Source organism: Cavia porcellus, unplaced genomic scaffold (genome assembly GCF_034190915.1).
Source record: "Cavia porcellus strain 051 isolate PalLab524CR breed Dunkin Hartley unplaced genomic scaffold, mCavPor4.1 scaffold_1, whole genome shotgun sequence".
NCBI classification, from domain to species: domain Eukaryota; kingdom Metazoa; phylum Chordata; class Mammalia; order Rodentia; family Caviidae; genus Cavia; species Cavia porcellus.
This window is the reverse complement of record NW_026947484.1, coordinates 71,209,867-71,236,637: the sequence shown is the minus strand read 5'-3', so window position 1 is coordinate 71,236,637 and position 26,771 is coordinate 71,209,867. Positions and strand designations below refer to the sequence as shown.

Below are 26,771 nucleotides of genomic sequence, written 5' to 3'. Positions count from 1 at the left end.
AGTCTTGGGTGATAGTACTGTAGTTGATTGACTTAATATTACCTGAGTTACACAGTTGTTGCTATTTCTCTGTAAACCAACACCCAGATTACCTCTGTAACTTTAACAACAATAAGGTTTATTCCAAGAGCACTTAGTGATGGGTCAGTTACATTGTATCCTCCCCTCCCAAATGAACCAAGGAGGCCAGGTGTTTGTCCTGAGGCAAAGTTCTGTTGTTAACCACACTTAAAGAGTATAGCACTGAAAAGCAGCTGATTAAAGAGACCTTTATATTGACTACAAAGTCTTTAAAATATAAGCAACAAACTTCTGCATAACACCATCAGGTCCTGACCTACATCCCTAATCTCCCAAGTGAATGTACAGTTAAGGCTTAAATAAATGAGATTTTAGGGCTCCAGGAGGATCAAAACACTAGCTGATTTTGTGACTCTGAGTGCTAAGACAAAGACTTGTCTGGACCGCCCATATTTATTAGGTACAAAACAAAGGGCAGGGAAACTGAGGAAAGCTCAGGCAATGAGCAGGACCTTGGGAGTAACTTCAAGGATGTCTCCAAGTAATACATCATTTCAATTTAGGAGAACTATCTCATCATGAAGACATGGTTGGAATGAGGCAGTAGGAGTAATTCCTGCAGCTGCAGTCTCCATCTACTCAATTGGTGTTTGAGCCAAGTGTCCTCAGCTGTGGCCTTATCTTGTCCTTTGAGGTATCTCTGGCCTCACAGGCCACTACAGGCCTCAGCGGGATCAGTGATTCACAGAGGTTCACTTACTGTGAATCAGCTCCCGTCACCAGGCAAGAGGCTGAGGCCTAGGACAGACACACATAAACAGAGAAAGCCAATTAGTTAGTTTTAAATCCTACTCAGGGCCTCTGTGTAGTAGTCTCCAACACAAAACAAAACAAACAAATAAACAAACCTGAAACTAGAGAAGACAAGGCAACAAAATGCTTCTCAAAACTCCAACTTCCTTGAAACCAAGCCACACTCCAAATTATTCAAAATAACAAGAAGCAAGTTTACAAAACAGATGAAAGAGATACTCAGAGGTATCTCAGGAGGTAAACAAAACAGATAATGTTAATGATAATCAAAATGACCCAGGCCTTTCACAAGACACTAATGAAAGCTGGTTTAGCTACATAAAACTATGCAAAATATAAAGGATAAGATTAACAAAGAATTAGAATTCATGAAAAGGTTTCAGTCAAGAATCTAGAAGATTGAACATTATATTGTAAGTATCAGCAGCAAAAGAAACGAGTATGAGGAAAGAATCTCAGAAATAGAAGAAAATTATACCTTTAAAGATCAACTACTGAAAGACACCTTAAAAACAAAAGAGCCAGGGATTTACCCCAGCGGCATAAGTGCCTGCCTGGCAAGTGTGAGGTCATGAGTTCGATCCCCAGTACCAAAAATAAATAAATAAATAAATAAACCAAGAGAACATGAAGATCTAATGGCTAAATGATGCAAAGAATAAGAGTAATACAGTAAGTGAAAAATGAACAGAAAACACAAATGTCATCAAAAAACCTCTATATAGAAACAGTAGCTAAATATACCTCAAATATACTAAAAGAAATAAAAATACAGATAAGTGAGGCATACAGAAACTCAAATAGCTATGACCAAAAGAGAATGTCCCTATTTCATATTACACCAAGAACCAGAAGCCCATCACAGGAATAAAAATGTTAAAAGCTATCAGAGAAATGTAATACATCATGTATAAAGGTAAACCCATTAGAATTATAGCAGAGTTCCCAACACAAACCTTAAACCTTATACTTAAGTATTTCAAACCCTAAAGATAACAACATCTAGTTTTGACTTCTAATTCCTGCAAAATATTACTTCAAATGATTGTGGTAATTTTCATAACAAGAAGAAATGCATAACAACCAAACCAGTATTACAAAAAATTCTCAAGGGCACCCCAGAAAGATGCAATGCAGCCACCAGAGTCAATAAGTTAAAGAGAATGAATAGAATAGGTCATACCAACAGCCACACAAAAGAAAAAATATAAATTAGCAACAAGAAAATAATGCAATCAGGAATAAGTTCATAGCTTTAAGTAATTATTTTCAGTGTGAGTAGTCTCCAATCTCTAGTGGGAGGGAAAAACCATTTCAGCAGAATGCATCAAGAAACAAAATCCAGGCTGTTGTAGTCAGGGGTTGTACACAGAGAACAATTAGGATTAGGACATGAAGTTTATAATATTTTTATCATGGTCACTGGAAGTTAACACGGGAAAATGCACAAAATCTATCTGCAACACCAAAGATATAGATTATTTAGTCAAGAGCCTAAACCCCACAGCAATGTCCCATATGAGTCCAGATAAAAACCCAGAGCTCAGGACAGTGTCTCCAGGAGTCCAACTGGAGGTCCAGAGCCCACAAGAAGGACTCACGCCAGTCTCTTTTATGGATCTGTGCCGGGAAGACCCAAAGGTCAGCGGTGGAAACCAGAAAGTCTATGTCAGCAGGATGAAGGAGCTGTTATAGTGGAATGAGGGTTCTATAAAAGTCACACTCACAGCAATGGACCAGGGCTATCCTGAAAGGCACCACAGCCGTCCTCAGTGACATGGAGGCCCCAAGCTCCTCCAATGACAAGCACAGTTGGGTACATGCCAGGAAACAGCATGACGAGCTCATTGTGGAGACCAAGCAGTACATGTCTTCCCCTCCAGAGCCAGGAAGCAATGCTCTATGTGAGGACCAAAGCCTCTCCAAGAGAACCAACAGCTCAAACAGCAACTCCGAGAACCTACAGTGCCTCCATGCAACAACGCATTAACGCCTCAACCCTCAACACCTCCTTCTTCTCCACCCATTTATCCTGGCAACTTTCCTCAGGTGGAGCATCTTTGCTCAATGCCATGCTGATGTAATCATGCTGGCGTTAAGTTGACCACCAGTTCTTAATCCATAACACACGCTCTGGTCAAGGCCGGCTTTCCTTGGATGGTTGCAGTGACGGGGAAGAAATCTTCCCAAGAGGAGCGGAAGCACCAGCGGTTGCAGGAGCGTGAGCTGCTGCAGGATGCCAGCTTCAGTGTAGTGTCACGGGCTGCGGCAGCAACATGGAGCGTGGAGCTCAGGAGCCCCAATGCATACTCCAGCATCTTGGGCTCTGTGCAGCAGGAAACCAAGTATCTCTTGCCAACTTGGGAAAAAGAATTATTCTTGGCAAAGCACAGTGAGCTTGAAGAAGGTAAACTGGACCTGACTGTGTGATTAAAACCAGTTAGTTTTCATTTTCATTTTTATTGGTACCGGGGATCGAACTCACCACCGCCTGCTTGCAAAGCAGGTGCTTATGCCACTGAGCTAAATCCCCAGCCCCCTAAAACCAGTTAGTTTTCTATGTATAGACAAAAAAGAAATGCTAAAGCAGTGCTTCTGTAATCATAGGAGAGAAGAAGTTGCAGAAAATGCTTTCTCAGTGTGTTCAAGGACTGTTCAATAGAACAAATGAAAAAACATGCCAGGAACAGTTGGAACTCCTGCCTGAAAAAAAATCTTGAAGATTCCTAATGATGACAATGGTGTGGGCTTTAAGACAGAAGAGGAGGCAGATGATGGCTCAAACATGAGATCTGATTTGGTCAGTCAACGAGACGCCTGCATAGATCCTGCATCATCTTTGAAGAGAACAAGCAACCTGAAGGTTTGGAGTAAAAACAAGGCAAAGGGGAAGATAGTGATGTTCTCAGTGTAAATGTGGATGCTCATGACAGCGACATAGAAGGCCACTGTGACGGAGAAGTGGCTGTTCCTGAGGCCCCAGAAAGTGCAATGCAAAGTGACCTGGAGAAAGACAGTGAGAAATGTGTCACTGAAATTCAGGGGCTGGCAGAATCCATTGCCAAGGAACCCAAAGCGGCCCTCCTTGACTGTTCCTCCACCAGAAGACACTCAGCCCTCTGCACAGCAGCTGGAGCTGCTGGAACTTGAAATGAGGGTGAGCAATTAAGGCCCTCATGAAAGCTGGTGATATAAAAAAAAGCCAGCCTCGTTATTTAAATTGAATTTGAGTTTTAGATGTGTTCAAACAAAGCCACATCATAAAAATTTGTATCTGAAGTTTAAATGGGTCTTGTGTGATATTTTTCATGTAAACATTTCTAGGTAAACTCACCTTAGGGCTAAAATACATTTTAAAAAATCTTTTATCTTATAGATGTGTGTTTGAACTCATAGCAAATATAACTGGATAGGCTGGATATTTTCTTTAGACAAATATTTGCAATGTGTGCAAATTAATCTCTTAAAGCTATTAAGAAAGAGTTATGGGATTTTTCTTTGTTTTGGCCCTGCTTTAAGAAATATTGGTTCAAGCTTTAAGAAACATTGAGCAAGCATGCTTCTCTCAATGCTACTTACATTTTGCAATACAATATAAATTATTGCTCTAAGATTTATTAAGAAATGTAGTTTTGCATATGTGTACTTAAAATGTACTATTTCAAAAATGCCATTTGTGGATGTGGATTTCCTAATTAAAACTGAGTAGTAGTTTCTGTTATAAGGCCTAGGGATCTGACATGGCTGAGAAAAACTTTTTATAAAGAAATGGAGGACTTACTTTGAGGCAGTTCTCTACAATGTAGAGCTGATTGCTCATGTTTAACTGTGGCAGACAACACTTTCTAGCAGGTATTGGATCCTACTGGACATTTTGTTCACATTTTTTCTTCCATAAAAAGGAATAAATTTTCATTTACATTCCCAACTATCAGGAAAAGGAGAACATTTTATCATGTGGAGTTTCACTGGGTGTTGTTGCTTGAACAACATTATTGTTGTCACTTGATATTTACAAATATCAAAAATAATAAAAGACTTATTATTCTGGAAAACAAGAAACAAAATCCAACAATATTGAGTGTACAAGAAACATGTTTAATTCGAAATGAAATTCACAAATTAAAACACGAAGGATAAAATACAATACTTCATGCAATAGGAACTTAGAACAAAAACAAGAGTACTTGTCCTAATTTTAGATTAAATAGATTTCAAGCCCAAATTTGAAGAGACAAAAAATGTCAGCACAAATTAGTAAAAAACAATTTAATAGAAGTAGATAATGACTATGAACTTATATACACCAAATATCCATATGCTGAACTTCATAAAACAAACACTAACTGACAATTATACAATCAGACAAACACAGTTGTCATGGGAGACCTCATTACCTTACTGTCACAAACAGACAGATCAAATAAAAGATCAGCAAACAAATATCAGAACTGCCCCGAACCTTCAGATAAACGGACTTCATTTTTGTCTACAGATCCATCCGACAACAGCATACACATTCACCTCAGCAGCATGAGGGACTTTTGCCAAAACAGCCCACAAACCAGCTCACAAAACATGTAAATAAATGCAAAGGAATTGAAATTATCACGTGTACATTATCAGATCATCGGGCAATGAGGCAAGCAAGCAATAGCAAAAGAAACCACAAAAACTATGCAACTTCACAGAAATTAAACAACATCCTCTTGAATAATCAGTGGGTCACAAATGAAATTAGCCACTTCCTGAAATCAAACCATCTTGCACCTAAGGAATGCAATGAAAGCAGTCTAAAGAGGGAAATTTAAAGTGGTGAGTTTGGATGAGGAAAACAGAGTGAGCTGAAAAATAACCTAAAGATGCATCTCAATATCCTAGAAAAATGAAGACAGTCCACATCCAAAGCTGGTACAAAGAATGTAATTATAAAGAACAAGAAAGAAATAAATGAGTTTGAGGCTAAAAAGACAATACAAAGAACTCTTGAATCCAGAGGTTGGTTCTGAGACCAGAAGATAGAGAAAGGGCAGACAGATGGGGGTAAAGGGGCCTGAGTAAACTAAAAGCCAGGGTTTTGAAGAACTAAAGATTAACTATGAGAAAGCAGAGCACAAGAGATAAAGGACAATTCCCTGAGTAAACTAGGAAAAGCCTCAAAGGGCTGTGATGCAAAGAGCAATGAAATCATGCAGCCTGTAATCCAAGTATCAAAAGCCTAGCCACGGCAACAGCAGCAACTGTTTACCTGCTTCTCCTATGTTCTCCTGCACCACTCTCACTGCAAATATTGCATAGATATCTCTGGATTTAATCATCTGTGGGCACCCTCTTTTGGAGTACTTCCTGATAAGGAAGTTCTTTCTACTACACCACACCAGTTCCATTCCCTACTGCTTGCTGTTCTGTCATGTTATTCTTTATTTACCTCAGGACAAGACTTCAGAGAGAGGGAGCTGGTTACAACTTTGGTGCCCAACGTGGGGCTTGTCATCTTATAAGGAGGTGTGTCAGAAATACACACATAATCTTTTTCTCTGTCAATTTTTACAAATACAAGAAACAGTGGGGTTTTAGTCAGCTGTTTAAAAGCTATTGTAGTGGCTGCCAATTTTGAAGGAACCCAGCACCTCCCAATTAATTCTCTGCAGAAAATAGTGGTGATATTAGCATATCAGGAAGCTGGATCCTTCCCAAAGATAGATCCCCAGTTGTATGGAAATGGTGAATGCTGGGATGGCAACTGTGAGATCTTGGCTGGTCCTGCTCACTGGTCAGTCCACAAAGACCACCTAAGTGGAAACTGGGTAACTACAGCCCAACTGGTTATTCAGTAGAGAAATATTCACTTATCCATTTTCCTCCTGCACTCCCTGAGCTCATTCCTTGTTTGAGGGTGACTTGGGACCCCTCCATCAGAGTCCTGGCTTAAGCTTCCATTTAAAGTTGAGCTGCACATTTAGATTTTTCTCTTTCTTTTCTACTATGTGTGGGAAACAACCCCTCTCTCCTTGAACAAAGGACAGTTATCTCTGTTTTGGATAAACTTGGGCTTATCTCCATGTATTGACATGAGCAGAGTTGGCTAGGCCATTTCTCTGTCTCTTCCATTGACTTTAAGGAATGTAAATGAGGCTGGCATAGGAGCTGATATGCGGTCTTTGAAGCCAGGCAAGAATTAGCTTTCCTGCCCTGTGACTCCTAAAAAATATGGTTGAGCTAAGTGAGATGAAGTACTGTGCCCCACTCTGTGGCTGGAAAGGAGCTTCAAGATAAGAAGTTATGACTTCCCAGGGCAAAAAGAGTGAACGTCAGAGCTGAAACACTGATCCCAAAATAGTAGATACTACCTCAGTTGTATTACACAGATTACTCTTTCCGCATTTCTTTCCCTCTGATATGGCAGAGGTAAACTCAGGTGTCCTATTCGCCCAGCCCATGGGGCTCATGTATTTCCTGCCATTCTCACTGTCACTTACCCCTGAGGCACTCCCTTCTTCAGGAAATTATAAGACTTGTGTTGGTCCCTGGCTGTTGTTCCCATGAATTTTCTCCTGGTTGGACCCAGGATTTCTTGGATCTGCATAACTATAAATACATCTTAATGTCTTTAGTCTTGCCTTTGTTTGCACTAAAAGTGGTAGATTTGAATTAACTTATTGGAATTCTAATGAATTTTCCATGGGATTATAAATATAAACTTTCTGGACCAAGACAAGGTATAGGAAGGGCTCTCTACAACCATGGTTGACCCATCCTCTTCATTTGCATCCTAATAGACTTTCAAGATGTTTAGAACAAGGCTCTAGGCTATCTCCTGGGCTTCTTGAGTCCCTATCAACTTTGGTCCTAGTTGACCCTCATTAGGATATTTGTAGGTCACTCTCCTGTGGAAGGAGATTATTCCCTAGCTCCCTCATGCAGGAGGGTTTTCACCTTTACTCATGCTATAAGCTAGGCATAAAGAGAAGGGAATTATCACCCCAACACACAACAGGTATTTCTTTACCTGGCTCATACAGATTGCAATGTAAATGTGCACAAATCTTAACACAAGAAATGTTGATGCCTATCCTCTGAGTTGTTTAATCAATTGGGCATGATTGTTAAGCTATGTTCAAGTAGGACTCTGTACAAGCCCCTATTATTTTGACCTTCACAGTTTTGTAGAATTTCCCAGGGAAGAGCCAGACTAGATGTGGCCACCATTTAAGGCAGCCAAATGCGTCTCTATCCTCTGTTAATTAAAATACATGTACAGGAAAATTTTCAAAGGGTTTTCCACTGTTATTGGACAGGGCTCAAAATTTTTCCATCCAAATCTATGTATCCATCATTGAGATCAGGCTCTGGATACACCTTCCTTCTTTTGTCTATAATGAACCAGTGGACAGCATCATATTAAATACAGAGCAGCTAAAAACGCTTTTCTAAAATTAAGATCAAAACAATCAATACAGTTCTTTAAAAATTAGCCAGAAAAATTAGACATGATAGAAAAAGGATATGTATAGGAAAGGCAGAAGTCAAATTATTATTTGCAGATATGAGCTTCCATATACGACCCCCCAAATTCCACCAAAATATTCCTAGAATTGATAACTAAATTCAGTAGTACAGCAGAATTCAAAACCAACATTCAAGAATCAATGGAATTCCTGTACACCAACAATAAACTCACTGATAGAGAAATTAGGGAAACAATACCTTTCACAAATCATCAAGAAAAATGAAATTCTTAGGGATTAACCTGATCAAACAAGTGAGAGATCTCTACGATGAAAAATATAGTGCCTTGAAAAAAGAGATTGAAGAAGACATCAGAAAATGGAAAGATATTATTTGTTCCTGCTTAGGTACAAACAATGTGGTCAAAATGAGCATCCTTCTAAAACTGCCTAACAAATTTAAGGCAACCTAATCAAAATACCAGTAGCATTCCTTATGAAGCTAGAGAAAGCAATACTAAAATTTATTTGAAATCAAAGAGACCTAGAAGTGTAACAGCATTTCCAAAACCAAAGGGAAAGTGAGAGACATCATATTCTCAGAGTTTAAGTTGTACTGTAAAGCTACAGTGATAAAAACTGCATGGTGTTGCCCAAAAAACCCCAGAGTTATGGATCAGTAGAGTAGAGCAAAGAATACATTAGCAACTCCAGGCATACCCAACTATATTATCTTTGACAAATGGACCAAATTCTTATGCTGGAAAAAAAATAGCTTCTTTAACAAATGATGGTGGCAAAACTGGCTAGCAACATTCCAAAGATTGAACCTGGACCTATCTCTCACCATATACTAACCTAAAATCAAAATGGATTAATAATCTAAGTATTCAACAGAGATTCTTAATCTTTTGGAACACAAGATAGATAAAACTCTTCAATACATAACTGTATGCAAAGACTTTCTCTCAGCTACACAAGAAATAATACCAAGAATCAACAACTTTCACATAAAATTAAATAGCTTCCACACAGCAAAGGAAATTACAACAGAGTGAATACATAACTCACAGAATGAGAATTTTTTTTGCCTACCTACTCTTCAGTCAAAAAAACTAAACCTATATCTAACATATAGAACAAACTCACAAGATTAGGCCCCCTAAATTTAAAAGCCCAATGAAAAAACGGGCATCTGAAGGTCTTAGATGAAATTCAAATGAGCCATTAATACGTGAAAAAGTGTTGAACACTGGCCATTTGAGAAATGCAAATGAAAACTACCCTGAGATTCTGTCTCGCTCCAGGAGGGACAATCTTTAAGAAATCAAACAATCGCAAATGCCAGAGAGTCTGGGGGGATAAAGGAACCCTTCTTCATTGTTGGTGGGATTGAAAATTGGAATAACCATTCTAGAAATTGGTATGAAGATTTCTCAAAAAAAAAAAAAACTAAAAATAGAAATTTTGTCTCCTAGAAAGGAATCTTTTGAAAGAGTGAAAGAGATAATATTATATTGATCACATATAGCAGTTCAGTTACAAATAGCTAAATTTTGGAAGCAGTCTATATACTCATATACTCACCACAAGATGAATAGATAAAGAAATGGGAGTACTACCCTGGAGTGATACAATGAAGTACTATTTTGTCATAAAGAAGGATAACCTTGAGTCATTTGTAGAAAAATGGGTGTACCTTGAGTTTGACACCATAGTGTTAAGCAAAGTAAATCAGAGAAACAATCTCAAATATCACATTGTTTCTCTTATACAATAAACTCAATATATAATGTACAAAATAAAAGATAGACAACAGAAAAAAAGAAAGTTACTGCAGTCTGTCATAGCCAATGTATCAAAAAGTATCAATTTATTTAGAATAAGTATTGTGTATACTTTCTATATTTTGACCTGTTAGTCTATTAATTAATCTGTGTTTAAGATATTTAACTCAATAAAGACTTATAAAATAATCCGTGTCTTCCCATGAGCCAGCAACAGGTATGGGTTGGGAGGAGAATCAAGAAACCAGCTCATGCTCTTCTGGAAGCCAGCAGCAGCCATGTGTGCCAGGAGGAGAACCAGGAAGCCAATCTACCCTCCCATGAGCAAGCAGCGTACAGCCTTTGGAGTAAAAAAAAAACCCACACTCCCTCTACGCCCGAAAGCAACTGGCTAATTCAGAGGAACATAGGCTGAGATAACAGCAACTAAAGTGAAAAACCATTAATGTTTGTATTGTTTGATTGAATTTGCAGGTCTAAAGCTGGTAGTCTGAGCATCTATTTAGAGGATAATAATACGCAACATAGCTACTATGGGGGATTTTTTTCTGTCTGGTACTTGAAATCCAATGTTGTTTTCATTGTTTTGCTTTGCTCCATTTTATTCTCTTTAAAAACTTATAAAAAATAAATCTAATGCTAGCAAAACAAGATATAATAAGTTGAGTCTTGTTTTGTAACAGTTTGTCTCCTGCTTTTGCTTTAAAAGAAAATATTTGATAGCTCAATATTTTTCACGTTGCCAGTCTAGGGTTTAACTGCCCATCTCCTATGCCTTTTCATATGGGAAGGAAAAGTGACTTTTTATTCATAAATCTGACTTCATACATTTTGACTGAAACCAATGAATTCAAAATTTAGAGAAACATTGTAAATATACAATTTTCTCTGTCTACACTTTTCCCTATCATGAATTTCAAAGGCAAAGATATTTTTCTCCCCTAGTAATTTAAAACTAAGTACATGTATATTTAAACTAAAATCTGAACGCATATAAAAAATAGTTTTAGAGTTTTGTTTCTGCTATGGAGCGCAAATATGAACTATTTCCAATTTTAGAGAAAACCATTATTTTATAAGTCTTTATTGAATTAAATATCTTAAGAAAACTTTTTACTTATGAACATTTGAAAACACATCAAGAGTAACCATATGAAAAATATCAACAGTGTCTTCCATAAAATCTCAAGGAGTGAGACTCTAAATTAACAATTGGTATGTTGCACATCATGCCAATTTAAGAAATATTAGAAATTATTTTATGTATGGCAAAATAAGTGATTAGCAGTATCAATATTAAGAAAGGAACTAGAAGAATACTAGTAGTTGTATATTTTTCACTGCTGCTATAGCCTGTGTCTAGATTTCCCCCAAAGCCTCATGTGGTCATAGCCGTCTATGATTTAGCTGGATTTAGAATGTGTGATCCTGGTATTAAGGGTGTGTTTGCCAAATTAGTCCACTTACTGGATTGGCATTCACTCTAACTTGTGTAGCCTTGATACAATATTTTTAAAAATATCAGAAAGAAGCTGCTATTTTCGCTTGATACTTTTTACCTTCTGTTTTCTTCCTTCCAAAACTTTTTTCTCCTTTGCAACACACCTCTGCCACACCACCTTGCTTTGGAGCCAGGGTCACTGGGCAGAGATTGCTGGAGTTGCCAAATGACAGACAACATAGACACGGTTTCATCTATTAATCTAGAAACATTTCAAGGTTCTTTTCATCACCACAATAGAGCCCATTGGATTGAGTAATACGCTGCAGGTTGTATCCTCTTACGAACCCTAAGATGTGTGGTAAATGTTCCATACAATTTTGCTTCTCTGCTGATCCTCTGTTCTGTCCTGGCACTTCTGGATTCACTGTTTTCCAATGTTTTCATATATTTATAAAAATACATTTTTGTATCATTGAAGAGAATCAAGAAAAATACCCATCTAACAGCAACTCTGAGCAGGAGTATAATTATAAACTTATATCTCATCAATATTTATCATGCTGCATAAAAAGGAAAATAGAGTAAAACTTATAGCTGATTAATTTAGATGATTAAATTTCTTTTCAATTATTGCTATTGCTGATTTGAGGGAAATCCTTAGGATGATTATAAAAAAGCATATAATAGCTGATTAGTGGTTCTAAAAGTGTAGTAAAATATCAAAAGAGCCCAAGAGTTTAGGAAGAACCTTAAACACCATTGTTCCAGTATGTTTTGTATTAGTGTCATTTCACTAAGCAATTAATCATGGCTTACACTCCCCATCTTCTTCATCCAGTGAAATTCCTTTAGTCACCTAGAGTGAATGACTCTGTTTCTCCTCCAGAACAATTCCAGGCAAGGTGACATCAGTGGCAACATTTCCTGTGTCATTCCCCATATCACAAGCCTTTTTTGGTAATCTTCAGCCAGTGACAAGTTCCTAGTATTGCTTAAAGAATGCAAGATTCTGAAACATAGTTTGTTTTCATTATATGAAAAGAAATACATCAATTTGGAAGGCTTTAAAAAGTAGAGAATATGATTTTAGTCTTGTTTACTTTGAATACTTTGCATTCAATTTAATAAACAGTTATAGAAGTCCTAATATGTTCAAAGCTTTGTTTTGGAAAGACGTTTGGAAACTGAGGAGGTTAGGGTAATGATTTTGGTTTAGCTTTTCATTTGCAATTTTGTAAAGCTACATTTAAATGCAAGGATACAGCTACAAGATCATGATTTCAGCTGCAATCATATTACAGAATTATACCCTAAGAGTAGAAAAATTTCAGCTTACTTCAGCAGAATGCACAACTCTTATAAACCACACAGTCACTGGAATATGACTACATGATGCAATATTTCTTTCATAGATTGTCACATATATTACTCATGTACCATAAGACTTTTCCCAATTTTCTAAACATCAGGTCAGGGCAAAGGAACCTTTTCTAACTCTGGTGGTTGAAACATCATCTTAATTCACTCAGTGACTAACAGAAGATGAGGAAAAGAGGGTTTGTCCAAAGTACATCCTAGTTAATCCCATATAATGATGTTTATTCCAATACTTGCTTTTCTGAGAATAAGTGGCTAGGAAAATATTTTGGGGGAGAAACTTCCTAACCTAAAGATATTGGTAATATTGGAGTGGACTTGTTAGAATATTAAACCCAGCTCACACCACCAAGTTTTCATTGTAATACAACAGACTTCAGAGACAGTATTGGTGGGAGGACTCATTTTCCCAATTCATCATTACATATTTAATATTTTGATAAAATTGGTGGGTTTCTTTATCATGATGATAAATATCATGCTAATAGTTTTACATGTAGAACAAGGTTCAATGTCTTTAGTGTCCCTTTTGTACTTTTGATTTTCTTTCCAAGTACACATTGATAACAAGGGAACATATTTGTTTCCTAAAATGAAAAGATTTCATAAAAGGCTAGAAGAGATATACAATAAATCATAGTTAAATAAAGGCCTTGGGAATAATAATTTTAACCTTTTTCACAGTTGAAATATTCAAAAATATAACAAATAAAAAGAAGTTCAGTGAGACACTTAAGCTCAGTGACATAGGTTAACTGGAAAATCAGCCAGAATTCTACCAGAATAAGGAGTGGAAAGTTAAAATTGCATACTTGGTTAGCTTTTAATAGAGATGCTTTTTAAAAGCATAGGGTGGGTTTTTGTGAAAACATGAAAGATAGTGATATATCTGAGGGAAAACAATGACAAAGAAGTCTTACTACCCCTGTGCTAGGGAGACAGGAGAGAGTATAGTTAACAGGAGCCAGAAAGAGCACAGTTATACAGAGAATACTATTAAATAAGACCTGCCAGATCTTCTGTGCCTCTATTTCTCTAGTCTAACTCAGCAGGAGGCTAGCAGCAAAGGAACAATTTCCCAAAACACAGAAAGGTGAAAATGTATAAAGTTAATCTGAGAAAGAGGTAAATGAAATATCTAACACATTTATTGCATCATTAAGCTATAAATTTAGATGACATAGTTGATCTCTGTCTGAACTGGATTTTACATATATGCCTTTTAATGTTACAAAACATTTCTTCTATTTCCCTCGTGCCTCTAAATTATTTGTGTGTGTGGACGTACATGAATGCTTTTTCGTCCTGAAGGAACTGGTGCGATTTCAGGGAATCAAACAATCAGAGAAGGGCTGGAGTAATGTTGATTTCCTACAGGTTTTGTTGGATTCATTTTGAGACACTGTAAAGAAATTTATCTGAGAAATCACAGCACTGTGGGGGGGGTGGGTTTGATACCCAAGTGACAAAATGAAGAATTTGAGTAGCTATTTTCCCTATCCCTTCGTGACATCTGAGACTGCACCAGCAATCCCAAGACCAAAACTTTCAAAGCATACAGAAATCACTGGCACCATCACTGAACTCCTGGCGGGGAGTAGGACGGCCAGGTTTCTACAGCTGGCTTCATACCCAGCAGAATGAGAGCATAAAGAAGAATGGGTGGAAAGGAAGTCTAGGGAGCACCTGCTACTTTGCTGGTAATACTTAACATCCATCTGTGCAAGCAAGAGGAAAAGCTCTGGTTTCCAGTGTTTTCCAACATTTACAATTTCGAGTTTACCAGTGATCACTGAACACAAACCTGGGCAGAGATCTTCAGAGCGGGCTCTGAATATTTGGAAAGAATTCATTCCAGCACAGCGCTGCCTGCAGCACCTTTAGCTGGTTGCTGACCTAGGGTATGCCAGAGACACGGCTTCACTGATCCACCCCTGCTTAGCCATTACTTTATACCAATCAAATGATTAAAAGCATTGTTGCCATCAGGATCTAAGGATAAAAGTGAAACACATCTTAATTCTTTTCTCAGTGTTCCTAAGTCAGAAAGATATGAAACATCTGGGAGAGATGAACATTGTAAATACAGGAATTGGCGTAGGCACTTTGAGGCCCTAATGTATGGGGTAAACATGTATCCAAACAGGTAGGGTGACACAGCCTCCAACACAAGATCATATGGTCACTAGTCATGTATTGTCTTTGCCACTTTGCAGTTACTAGTATTTCTTCCAAGTTGATTTGGATTATTTCCTTTTTTGAGTCTGCCTCAGAGACTCCTCTGTGTTTTGCATAATTGTCTCCTTAGCCTCTCTGGCTTTTCCCAGAATACTGGGCTCTGCCTGGTTTGACTCAGCAGTCACTTCTGAATTTGCATCAGAGAAGTCCTATGATTAGTCTAAGCTCCAGCTTTTGTTTCCTGGATTGAGCTGTTCCCAGCTCCAGCTGGACTCATACCTCCTTGCATGTCCCTGAGATTGTCTTCAGGCCAGCTATTCTCTCTGACTGTGTCCCACGACAGGTCCTTGGAACTCACTAGTAGTCACTCGTGTTAGGTACCTGATGACACATTTTACTGAAAACTACACTGCTGTAAATATCAGCTACTATTTCAGAGTGCAAGACAGATAAATCACATCCTCTACACAATCCTGCATCCAGCATCAGTGTCATCTTCACACTTTTTGCCTCTTTCATGTTTTTTACTATGGCAAAAAGCTGTACAAAAATATTATACCTGTCTCTCGAACCTACTGTGACAAACTCATCATCAAGAAGACTAGGAGTATCAACTTTTAACACTTTCTACTGGTAGAATATTGGACATTAGAAAGTTTTGGGGACAGGCTTAATCTCCTTTATTCCCTAGGAATTATATCATAATAAAGTCAGAAATGCCTTGCCAGGAAAGTCAGCCTTTAGTAAAATATTATTTGTATTTGACATTTAACCATCTCATTTATCTTCTCTGCAGGGTTAGAACAGTTCACTTATCAATTTAGTCTTTGAATATTCAATCAGTGTGGATTCTGTGACATAAAGATATTAGCCAGATATGAATTCTTCCCTCCAGGACATGCACTCTACTAACAGAGATGAAGCAGACACACAAACAACAGTCCAAGAAGCTGGAGGGTGAAAGTGATGAGACTTAAGAGAAAAGGAATCAGAAAGACAAGAGAAGGAATGAAATGTTCTTCTCTTGTGGAGGGTTATGAGACAGAGACCTCTGGAGGGTGGGAAAGAGGTGATGCCTCTAAGCTCCAGCAGTGATTGAGGAGTGTCACATAGGACGGAAAGTTGAGATTCTAAAAGAACAGAAAATGAGCCATTTTAACCAGGACACAAGGCTTATGGTGACGTATAATACTAGCAACTGGTAGTAAAGAGGATTAGCGGTCAGTCTTGAATAATTAAGCTGTAAACGGATTAAACGTGCTTGATCAGAAACCCCCCAAAATCCAGAATCATTCGTCAGGACATTTAATATGGTGGCAACACATAATACACAGAGAAAAGGGATAAATCATGCTAGAGAAGGAAAAATAGATTGATGATTAGTGCAGATATGTAAAGCGAAAGAAGTAAGACTCTAGACAATGGTAAGCTCAGTGAGAACAGATAAAGGGTCCAACAGTATTAATAATTAAAGTTTATTGAGCATTTGCTATGTATAGCCACTGTGGAAAGTGCTCTGCAAGGTTCACGGATCATCTCTTTTTTAATCGCTCCTCTTTTTTTTTTTTAGACAGAGTCTTGCTATGCAGTTCAGGCTGACCTTGAACTCACTATGTAGATGCGACTGCCCTTGAACTTGTGGTGATCTTCCTGCCTCAGCCTCCTGAGTGCTGGGATTGCAGGTGTGCACCACCACACCTGATTGAATCATCTCATTTTAGCATCAATAAATGAATATGAGGTGATGGGGAAGGAAGAAATCGTTGCATTATGTTTGGAGTCCAGAAACTTCTTAACCAGCATGATACGAGCTATTTTCACGCACTGTGCTTTCTCTCCTGTCCAAGGTTTCAGATTGTTTGAAAGAACAAATAAAGAGAAAAGCAAAAAAAGATCTTTAAGTAACTTTTAAAATGACAAATTATAAACTGACATGATTTCATATAATAGCTATACTCTAAAATTTTAATAATCCAAATATTAATAATACTTAATAAGTTAATAAGATGATAGCTTATTTAATAATTTGATGCATTAAAAGGCCTTTAGCATCTTTACACTGAGTGACAGAAAGAGAAAAGGACTATAATTTATGATAAGGAACAGGTCATATTCTAACTTTCTCTTTGGTCACATGAACAAAGGCAATTTATAGTAACAATACTGAGAGTACACATTTGGCTTCATAAGTTAATTTCTGTTCATATAGAACTATTTGTCCAGTGTAATCATGGTTTATAATTTCCTTTTAATGAGAACTAATTTTCCTCTCAAAGAGATAAATTAATCTATACATTTATATCCTCTCATATATTTATGTTATGCCCCTGTGCAACAATATTCATACTCCTGATTTACAGATTGAAAAAATATTCTGAAGCCAACTGGGTTAAATAACTTATTCAAGGTCACACAATGTGCAGAAGCTTCAGAAATTGACAATAAGTATTTATCATTTTACTGTGTCTAACACACCCTTGAAACTACAGACATTTACCTACCTTTAGTAGGTAAAATATTATTTGATTCAATCAATAGTGATTGCAGAATTGAATGAGATCAGGTAATAGAACTACCTCAGTCACTGGTCACAGTGGTTAGGCTTTACTTTTTCCCTGGAGTGATTCAGAGGTACTGAGAGATAAAGAGAGCCACGAGTGACATTCTGTGGATGATAGAAAACCAAGAGGACATAAATAATGTTCCATATATAGTATAGTTTCCAGATAACATTTATTTAGATATTTACTATACTTCTGAAGAAAAAAAAAACATTCAATTGTGTTTGGAGTATTTTCCATCTGATAGATGGATATAAATACTCTGTCCAAAGGATTTATCCTTACAAGTAATCTACAGATATTTTTACATTATTTTTTAAAAAAAATACCACTTAGAGTCACATGGAAAAACTTCAACTTGCATTATTGACAATTTCATATTCATTATCATATCTGATGAAATTAAAATATCATCTAAGGTTTATGTGTATTTGAACAAAATAGTCCTAATTTTAAAAAATTTTAAAAACATTGCTATATTGTGTTTGTTGCTTGGCTACATTTCCTAAAAGAAGAACTGCATCTCTATATATTATTATTATTATTATTATTATTGAAACAGAATTAGCACTATTACGGTGCTTTTCTTTAAATGTATAATAAGAAAAACATATTGCTTAATAATTTGTGAAGTAAAAGTCTAAGCAAATCTTTTATGTTGACAATTAGTATTTAAAATCATAACTCAAGGTAAAGATAAAAATCACAAACAATAATAATTATAAGGAATGAGTCAACTAATATTGACTTTAACACTGTGTTATGCAATAAAATGCTATTTCAATGAGACATTTTTGCTAGTTAGATTGGGAAATATAAAGTATATGCAGCATATGAACTGGATAGACTATAATATGGGCATTACTATTTGTCTTTTATAGAAGCAAAGAAATTGTACCACTCATATAATTGTTCACTGCATTTTTTTTTTCACTGACAGGCAATGATTCCCTAATTTGGCTATGTACAGTATTTCACATTTTAGGACTGTTATGTAAATTCCTTGTACATGCAGGTAAGAAGATATAATTTAATAAAATTGAGCTAATTACAGTCTTCGAGAACAATCAGTTAAGCATTCTTCCCCTGTCCACTAGCTGTTCCAGATTCCTCTTGTCCTTAGTGAACCCTGGGCTTGTTCTTGACTAACTGATCTGTGACGACTCATTTTTTCCACCATGAAGGGCTGTGCCCTGGGTACCTCGCTGCATTTTTCTGTGGTTGCTACATTTATCAGTGTTATCCACAGATGTAGAAACATCAGCATGCATCAAAATAAACCTCCCATGATCCAGTCAGACTTGTTTTGCCTCTGCCATAAAAAAGCAGCCCGAGGTACATATTTTGGTCCCTAGATTGTCCAAGTATGAGTCATCAGCTTCAAGTTTAGGTTCCAGTACGACCCTTATCGGGTCCTCCCTGACAAGCAGAATGTCTAATAAAACAAACTCTGGAGCTGAGGGATATAAAATTATATATTCTGCAACTGGCTTGCTGCAGATGCAGGACTTGGGCCAGAGCAAACACCCTAGGTGTGCTTCTCACATCCCCTCAGATTCCTCTGTGCACACCTGTCAGGAGTGTGTGCTCACTCATGTGACCCAACAGCTGTATGACTGTCAATGGCTATAATCATAGCTTGCTTAGGATACAACAAAGATATTTAACAGACTGAATCGAATAACGGAGATTTATTTGCTCACAGTTCTACTATATTTTGTTAAAAGATAGCAGTCTCCTTTTCCCCAAGAACCATGTCAAAGCCTCAGCTCTGATGGTTTCTTTGGAAGAGGATAGTTTTCTTCTTGTGTCTATGATTGCACTTCCTTTCCTGTCTTTCAGTCCTGTGACTAGGTCAGCATAGAACAGCTGAAGAAGGAAGAAAGGAGTTAATGAGCAAAAGAACTTAAAGGTATGTTTAATTTTAGCAAAAGAAATGAAGACAGCTTAATAGAAGGTAATCGTGATAGTGTTGGGCTGGAGTGAAGGTGGGAACAGTGAAAGATATATTTGATACAGGAGAATTTGTCAGTAAGAGACTATTTTCCTACCACTGAAAACTCTCTGGTGACAGTACCTGAAAACACTCATCAACACTGCTTAGATGATTCCAGGAAACTTGAGGAGGGGAGAGGCAGTGTCTCCTATGAAATTAGGGAGAAGTGACAGAAGTGTCTTGGCATATCATTAAGGAAGGAGGCAGAAGGCTCACAGAAATGAACATGCTGGAGTGATTGCATCATGGGGCAGCGGAGCAGCTACCAGGCTATGTTCAGGGAACACCCTCATCTCTAAGCCGACAAGCAATGTGCTAGGGAATGCAGGGCAGGCATTTGTGAGGTGGTAGGCAATACTGTTAGAGGACTGGGTTCCCTTTCGCTGGTGGGAATGGTGGGACTCCAGAACAGCATGGATTGGGAGCAGCAGTTACCCATTAGAGATTTGTGGTGCTGACTGATTGCCAAGGAAACTGAGAGTAAGGTATGATACACATTAAAAAAAAAAAAAAAAGATTAACACCTGTTGAGCAGAAGCCTTGTGAAATCACTGCCCATGAAATAAGTTTAAAAAGCTAAACTAATCCCCACACCCACAGAAAGGCTCGAGAATGCTGCATATATGTGTGTGTGTGTGTGTGTGTGTGTGTGTGTGTGTGTGTGTGTGTGTATTATATGACTTTATGTGTGGCATAAAATTTAATACTATACCAGCATATACACTGAATATATGCTGTTTTCTCTATTTTTCCTAATTTTGCTTTTCATTTCTGAAATATCTTTTACACCTTCGTTCTGTGTGAGTGCTATTCTGTTTGAAACTTTCAAGCAGCCCTCCATTAGTGACTCCCATTTCTTGGTAGTTACCTCTTTCTCCAAATAGTGATCTTGCTTATTTAGCATTCACCATATTTAACCCTAAACAATTGTTATTTCCAAACAGACATTTCAGTTGTTCTAAATAGATTTTTAGATCCTTGCAAAAGGATTAATATCTTATACCTTAGAATATAGTACAATGATAAACCATTATCAAATTAATTACATTATTCCCTTAGCACTTTTAATTTCTTCCTTTTATTGAGCTTAAATCATACCTGCTTGTTACTCATTATCAAAGTGCACCCATTTGGCTGTTATAGTTGATACATTGTATCAATTTGAGAGGTTTAGAAATTTAGCTAGGAGACTTAGCAGGGAGCCAGGATCCTTACTTTGTAAATATCTTCATCCTTTGAAAGAGGAGGGAACAGAGACTTCCTGAGAGTTCATTCACTCCCAGGGGCCAGGGAGATGGCCTGCTTACAACATGAGGGAGGAAAAGGAGCTTGCTTTCCCTCTTCTTGCTTATGTTGCTTTGCCAGCATGAAGTGTGGTGCCTGTGCCATGCCACCTTGCCTTGGAGCCAGCAGATTATGCACTGAAACCTCCACACACTATGAGCGAAATATCTGGGTTTTGGATATTTTGTCCCAGCAACAAGAGAAAAGTAACCAAAACAGAATTTGGTACCAGAGGAATGGGGTCGTTGCTGTGACTATCCCTGACCATATGTGTTTCAAGAGCCTTTGGGAATGGTTTGTAGGAAGAGTTTGAAAAAGTTCAGAGATGTTGCCTGAAAGGATAGAACTGGAATGCTGGAGGATGTCCTATGGGAGATTTTGCTTAAAGGTAGAAACCAGAGGCTGATAGAAATCCTGACAGTAAAGACAAGGCTCAGGAGGTTTCTGCTGGGAAGAAGGACTGTATTGGTTGTTAGACACCAGATAATACATGTTATTGCTTTGCAAAAGTTTGTCTGTATTTTGCTTGTGTCCAGAGACTTTGTCTGAGACTAAGATTAAGGTGAGATAATTAACTTGGGAGAAGAAATTTCAAGGCAGTCATAGGTTGAGGCAGTGCCATGGCTATTGTTGAGGCCTTCTAGCCATATTTATGCTGTGAATCAAGAGCAAACAGCCCAGCAGGATAATTTAAAGCACTGTGAGTCTGGCCAGAAGAGAAACTCCAATAATATTGTGGACTGTAAAGACAGAGCTGAGGAAATCTCAGGTGCTGAAACTGGAAAAGATGACCTGAGGGCATCACAAAAAGCAGTTAAGTCTCAAACTTTTGCAGCCACAAACTTGCATAAGTCAAAGACTTTGCTTTGAGGAGAAGGCTGCAGGGCACCATGTTCCAGAATGTTGGTGGCATAGAAAATTTGTTCCTTAGAATTGTATTCAGAGTGCCCAGTGATCTAGGCTCTTTATTCCTACAGTCAAGGGAGAGGGAAATCTGGCTACTGCTCTAGCTGGCAGCAGACTTCAGCATCATTCATATGGTGCTGGTTTTAGGTGCATACAGAATGCACAAATTCTGTGGTTTAAAAAGTTTCCATCCCAAGTTGGTCTAGTAGGCCAAGCAGTATGCCCTTGAAAGGGAAATATGTGAAGCTCTGAGTATAAGGCTGAAGGTGCAGTGGAGTCCTCAGCAGCTTGAAAAAATCAAAAGCGTAGATTATCTAAGGAGACCTGAAAGAAGGGAGCAAAGCCAGCACAAGAGAGAAGCTGTGGGAGTTACAACCACCACAAGTGTCATGGGGATAGAGTCACTCAAGCTTTTTGGAGCTCAAAATCGAATTGCTTCATGGAATTCCAGGGCTTAATATTTGTCCTGCAGGATTTTTGACTTCCTTTGGTCCAAATCCTTTGTATTCCCTTGTTTGTAACTTTTGGAATGTAAATGTTTATCTTATGCCCTTGGATGTTGGGAGGGTTTAACTTTGTTTTCAGTTGTACAAGGGTTGCAGCTAAGACTTTGACTTCCACCTGGGAGGTGACTTGGGACTTGGACTTTTTAGCATTGCTCAGACTGTTAGGATTTTGACAACTCTTGTAAATGGACTAAATACCTTTTGCATAAAGAAATGTGCATGAGTCTTTGGGGGTGCAAAGAAAAAATGTTATGGTTCTAATATAATACACTGATGATAGAACTAATGCCGGTCCTTAAAGATGATTAAATCTGTTATAATGTTCAAGTTCTGAAATGTTAAGGATAAGCATGCATTGTATCTGGAAACCAGTTTAAAGAAATGTGTCTGATTGCCAAGTTGACAAGGGTTGGATTCTTATGGTTGATACACTGTGTCAACATGAGAGGTTTAGAAGTTTAAGTAAGAGACTCAGCAGGGATCCAGGATCCTTACTTTGTAAATATCTTCAATCTGTGCAAAGGAAGGGCACAGAGATTTTGCACTGCTACATCTGCCCTGGGGGTTGAGGGGCCTGGCCTGTATACCATACAAGGGAAGAAAAGGGGCTTGCTTTGCCCTTCCTTGCTCTTACTGCTTTGCTGTCTTCTGCCACCTTGAAGTGTTGCCCCTGTGCCATGCCACTCTGCCTTGCAGCCAACTAACTCATTATGGATTGAAGCCTCCACAATCTATGAGCTAAATAAGTCTTTCCTTCCTTAATTTTGAATGCCAGATATTTTGTCCCAGGAATAACAGAAAAATAACTTGAGACAGTGACACTCACATATTTATCTTAGATCCTTAATTGACTACATTATTGAAATCCTTGAGATAATCTTAAGTAGTTTGGAGGCTTAGCAAGGAATTATTAACAAATTAATCACTCAGATATGCATATGTATATATATGAATAGATCTATAAAAGTCAATTTTAAAAAGCTGGAATCATTTTCCACTGAAGAACAATCTTGCAGTTTAGGTCCTTTGGTTGTCATCTGTTGTTTGTAAAGAATAAAAATGCACAGATGCTACCACAGGACTTTTCTATGAGTCATTATATCAAAATGAGAAATGTGACTGCCTGCTTTCTACAAATTTATGAGGCTGTCATGACCTAGAAAAACTGAATAAAAGGCTGTTGAGATTTCTCTACCAGATAACAAATTTATTATCAAAGATTAGAAATTCAAATATTGCTTTCTTTTCTTTTCTTTTCTTTACTTTCCCTTCCCTTCCCTTCCCTTCCCTTCCCTTCCCTTCCCTTCCCTTCCCTTCCCTTCGCTTCCCTTCCCTTCCCCTTTCTTTTCTTTCTTTCTTTCCTTTTCTTTTCTTTTCTTTTCTTTTCTTTTCTTTTCTTTTCTTTTCTTTTCTTTTCTTTTCTTTTCTTTTTCTTGATTCTATGGCTATCTTGGTAAAAAACACAAAGCTAACAGCCTTTCTGCTTTACCATGCACCAGCTTCTGAGCTTTTCAGAGCACTCTAGAATAATTATTTCCTTAGCAACTGGGAAGGCAGTGCCTTGACAGCACAGACTCGAAAGGGAAACAGGCTCTTCAGTCACAAGCTCAGCCACAGAGCTTCTTAGTGCCTGTTTCCAGCACTGCACAGCACAGCCATGGAAGCCCATGCTATTGCCTTTCTTGCCCCTTGGTTTCTTGTATTAATACTGTTTTGAATCTTACATCAACTATGATAATTTTTTTCTAATGGGGCTGCTTTCTTTTTACTGTCCAGTATTTTTTTTTTTTTTTTTTTTTTGTAGCAGCATCATTCTGCCATTCCTGTTTTAGGATGTATCCAAGTGCCCTTTTATGCCAGCAGGGGCTCAAATAACTATGGATCCAAAATATTTGGACAAATTGTGTCTGTACTGAACATGCACATAATTCTTCTTATTCTACACACAGTAAGTATATAACAATGACAGACCTACTGTTATATGTCATTAGGGATTGGAAGTATTCTAGAGATGACTTACAGTATATGAGAGGGTGCAGTGTCAGTGTGATAGGAATTTATCGCCTAGTAGCGGCAGCCTGGAGAGCATTTGAGATGTCCTGGAGTCTGTCCCACACACTTACCAAGGGACAGCTGTAGTCTCCTGACAATAAAATATCGGTTTTGCTTTTTCTGAAAGGTACCTTGTAAACACAGTAAAAATGGAATAATAAATGATTTATTTGTTTCCTTTCAGCTTTTTAAGTTATCTTTTAGTCTATTTCCTTTAAGGACCAACTCAGGGAAGCTGAATTACACATCTTTAAGAACAGAGACAGAATCAGAGAGCACAGCAGTAAAGTGCAAAAAGCAAAATCTCTTCCCCAACGTAACTCCGTTATCATCAGAAAAAATGCAAAGCGGTTATATAATCTTTTCCCAAACTGTAACCAAATATCTAGTTTTAAAACACACTAACATCTTAGAAAGATATTTTCCTTATTATGATCTAATTAGGCACATTTAAATTAGGGACCAGTTTCCTTCTTGTTTTAGTTTGGTCTACATCATTTTTTGTGAGCAAACAAAACAGCCATGAAGACCCCCAATTCTTTATTGAGGAATGTCTATAGTGTCTTACCATGCTATGTTTTATACACCACCTTTTCCCAAATAATCCACTAACAATTCTATGCAACACCAATTGTTTTGTATATTTTCTACAGAGTAAATTCAAGTACAGAGAAACTGTTAAAACCTACTTACCTAGTATCTAGTGAAATAAGATTTATTCTTCAGTAGTTATTGTAGAAATTCTACTCTCAACTCACTTATTATTTTATATCATTTATTAGCCTTAAAATATATGCCATCATTTTTACATTTTTTCATTGGTTCAAGAAAGTTAAATTACATTATTCTTATGACAGATGAAGGAACAAACATAAAGTCACTTGATCAAGAATTTCTGCAGTAAATGATCAAAACCAACGCCCAACCAAGAACCACGTGTGTGTATGTACGTCTCTATGTGTAATGTAGTTTTTATTTCCCTGTTTTACCCTACTTTGCCAAATAAAGTTTGAAGCCTACCTAATAGTAAACTGAAAAAACTGACATAAGACTTAAAGTTGAAATAAAGTTCTGTAGAAAAGAAGCCAGGCATAGTTTTCTCAGGTGTAGTCTACAGAGAAGAGTCGCTCTGAATTTAAGCCTTTGTTCCCTAACTCAACAGCATGAGATAATCGGAAATTATACAACCCACATGAGCCTGGTGTCAAGGAAGGTAATGGTGGCAATCAGTTGATAAAGCTATTATCAGAATTATCTTTGGAAATGCATGCTATGAACCTTTGCCTAATGTCCTAAAATGTTCGAGCTGTAAATGTTCTCTTTCATCTGTTATGTCAGATGGGATAAAGCAAAACTGAATGACAGAAAAACTACAAAAGTTGATTTATGATAGAGAAGAGTATTTCTTTGTGGAAAGTTTTCAGGCTTTACATATAAGACATACAGCAAATACAGTGAAAAATGTACGAATTTACTTGGAACATTTTCACTCTACCTTTAAATCTCGGTCCAATGTCATTGGTTTGTTTTTTAAACTGTAGATCCATTTTATAATGACTGGATCTATAAAATTAGGTTATAATGTTATTACTTTTGTTAAAGGTTCATTTAGTCTTCCTAACTATTCCTGTTTCATCTAATGCATTATAATATAATTACATTATAATGCATGATAATATAATATATATTATATTATAATATATAATAATATATTATAATATATAATTATATAATATTATAATATAATATATAATAATATATTATAATATATAATTATATAATATTATAATATAATTCAAATAGTCATAGTTTGGTTTATTTACACTGGTTTTTAGGTAAAATGAGTTTCTGGATGAAGCAGTTCCTCTCTACCTTCCTGGAGTGGCCTTTATGTTTAAAACCCTGCGGATGAAATATAAAACTGAAAACTGATAAAACTGATGCACCAACTATAAAAATGAGCTACCTGTGAGCATTTGTGATTCACGTTGTACACACCACCGTGAGCTAACACACTTTTTCCTTAATAATAGAAGAGAGATTATGAACATCAGATGACGTTTGCATTTTGTGTATGCTGTGGTTTTCCTTTGACTGACTAGGAAGACCCCACCCTGATGAGCCAGCTGTAACAAGTCCCAGTTTCTGTACCTAGGAGATGTTCCCCCTCCTGCTCACCAGAGTCACCTCCAGGGTTCACAACAGCTGATGTAACTGTCCACAGCTCAGCTACGAGCAGGAAACTCTTGAAGGCTGACACTCCCTGTGTTTCCACACCGGTTTGGCCATGTACTCTGGGAGAAATCCTGTAATCTTAAGAGGAACCATGAGTCTGTTAAATGGCACCTGGGGTTTCCAGAAACATGTGTCAGTTCCATTTCTCCTCTATTTGAAACTC

The 26,771-nt window shown here is 37.4% G+C and overlaps 1 pseudogene; it reads left to right on the top strand.

Moving 5' to 3' along the window:
- The first annotated feature begins 2,991 nt into the window (after positions 1-2,991).
- LOC100734264 (caspase activity and apoptosis inhibitor 1-like) lies at positions 2,992-4,058 on the top strand (annotated as a pseudogene).
- Positions 4,059-26,771: the final 22,713 nt, after the last annotated feature.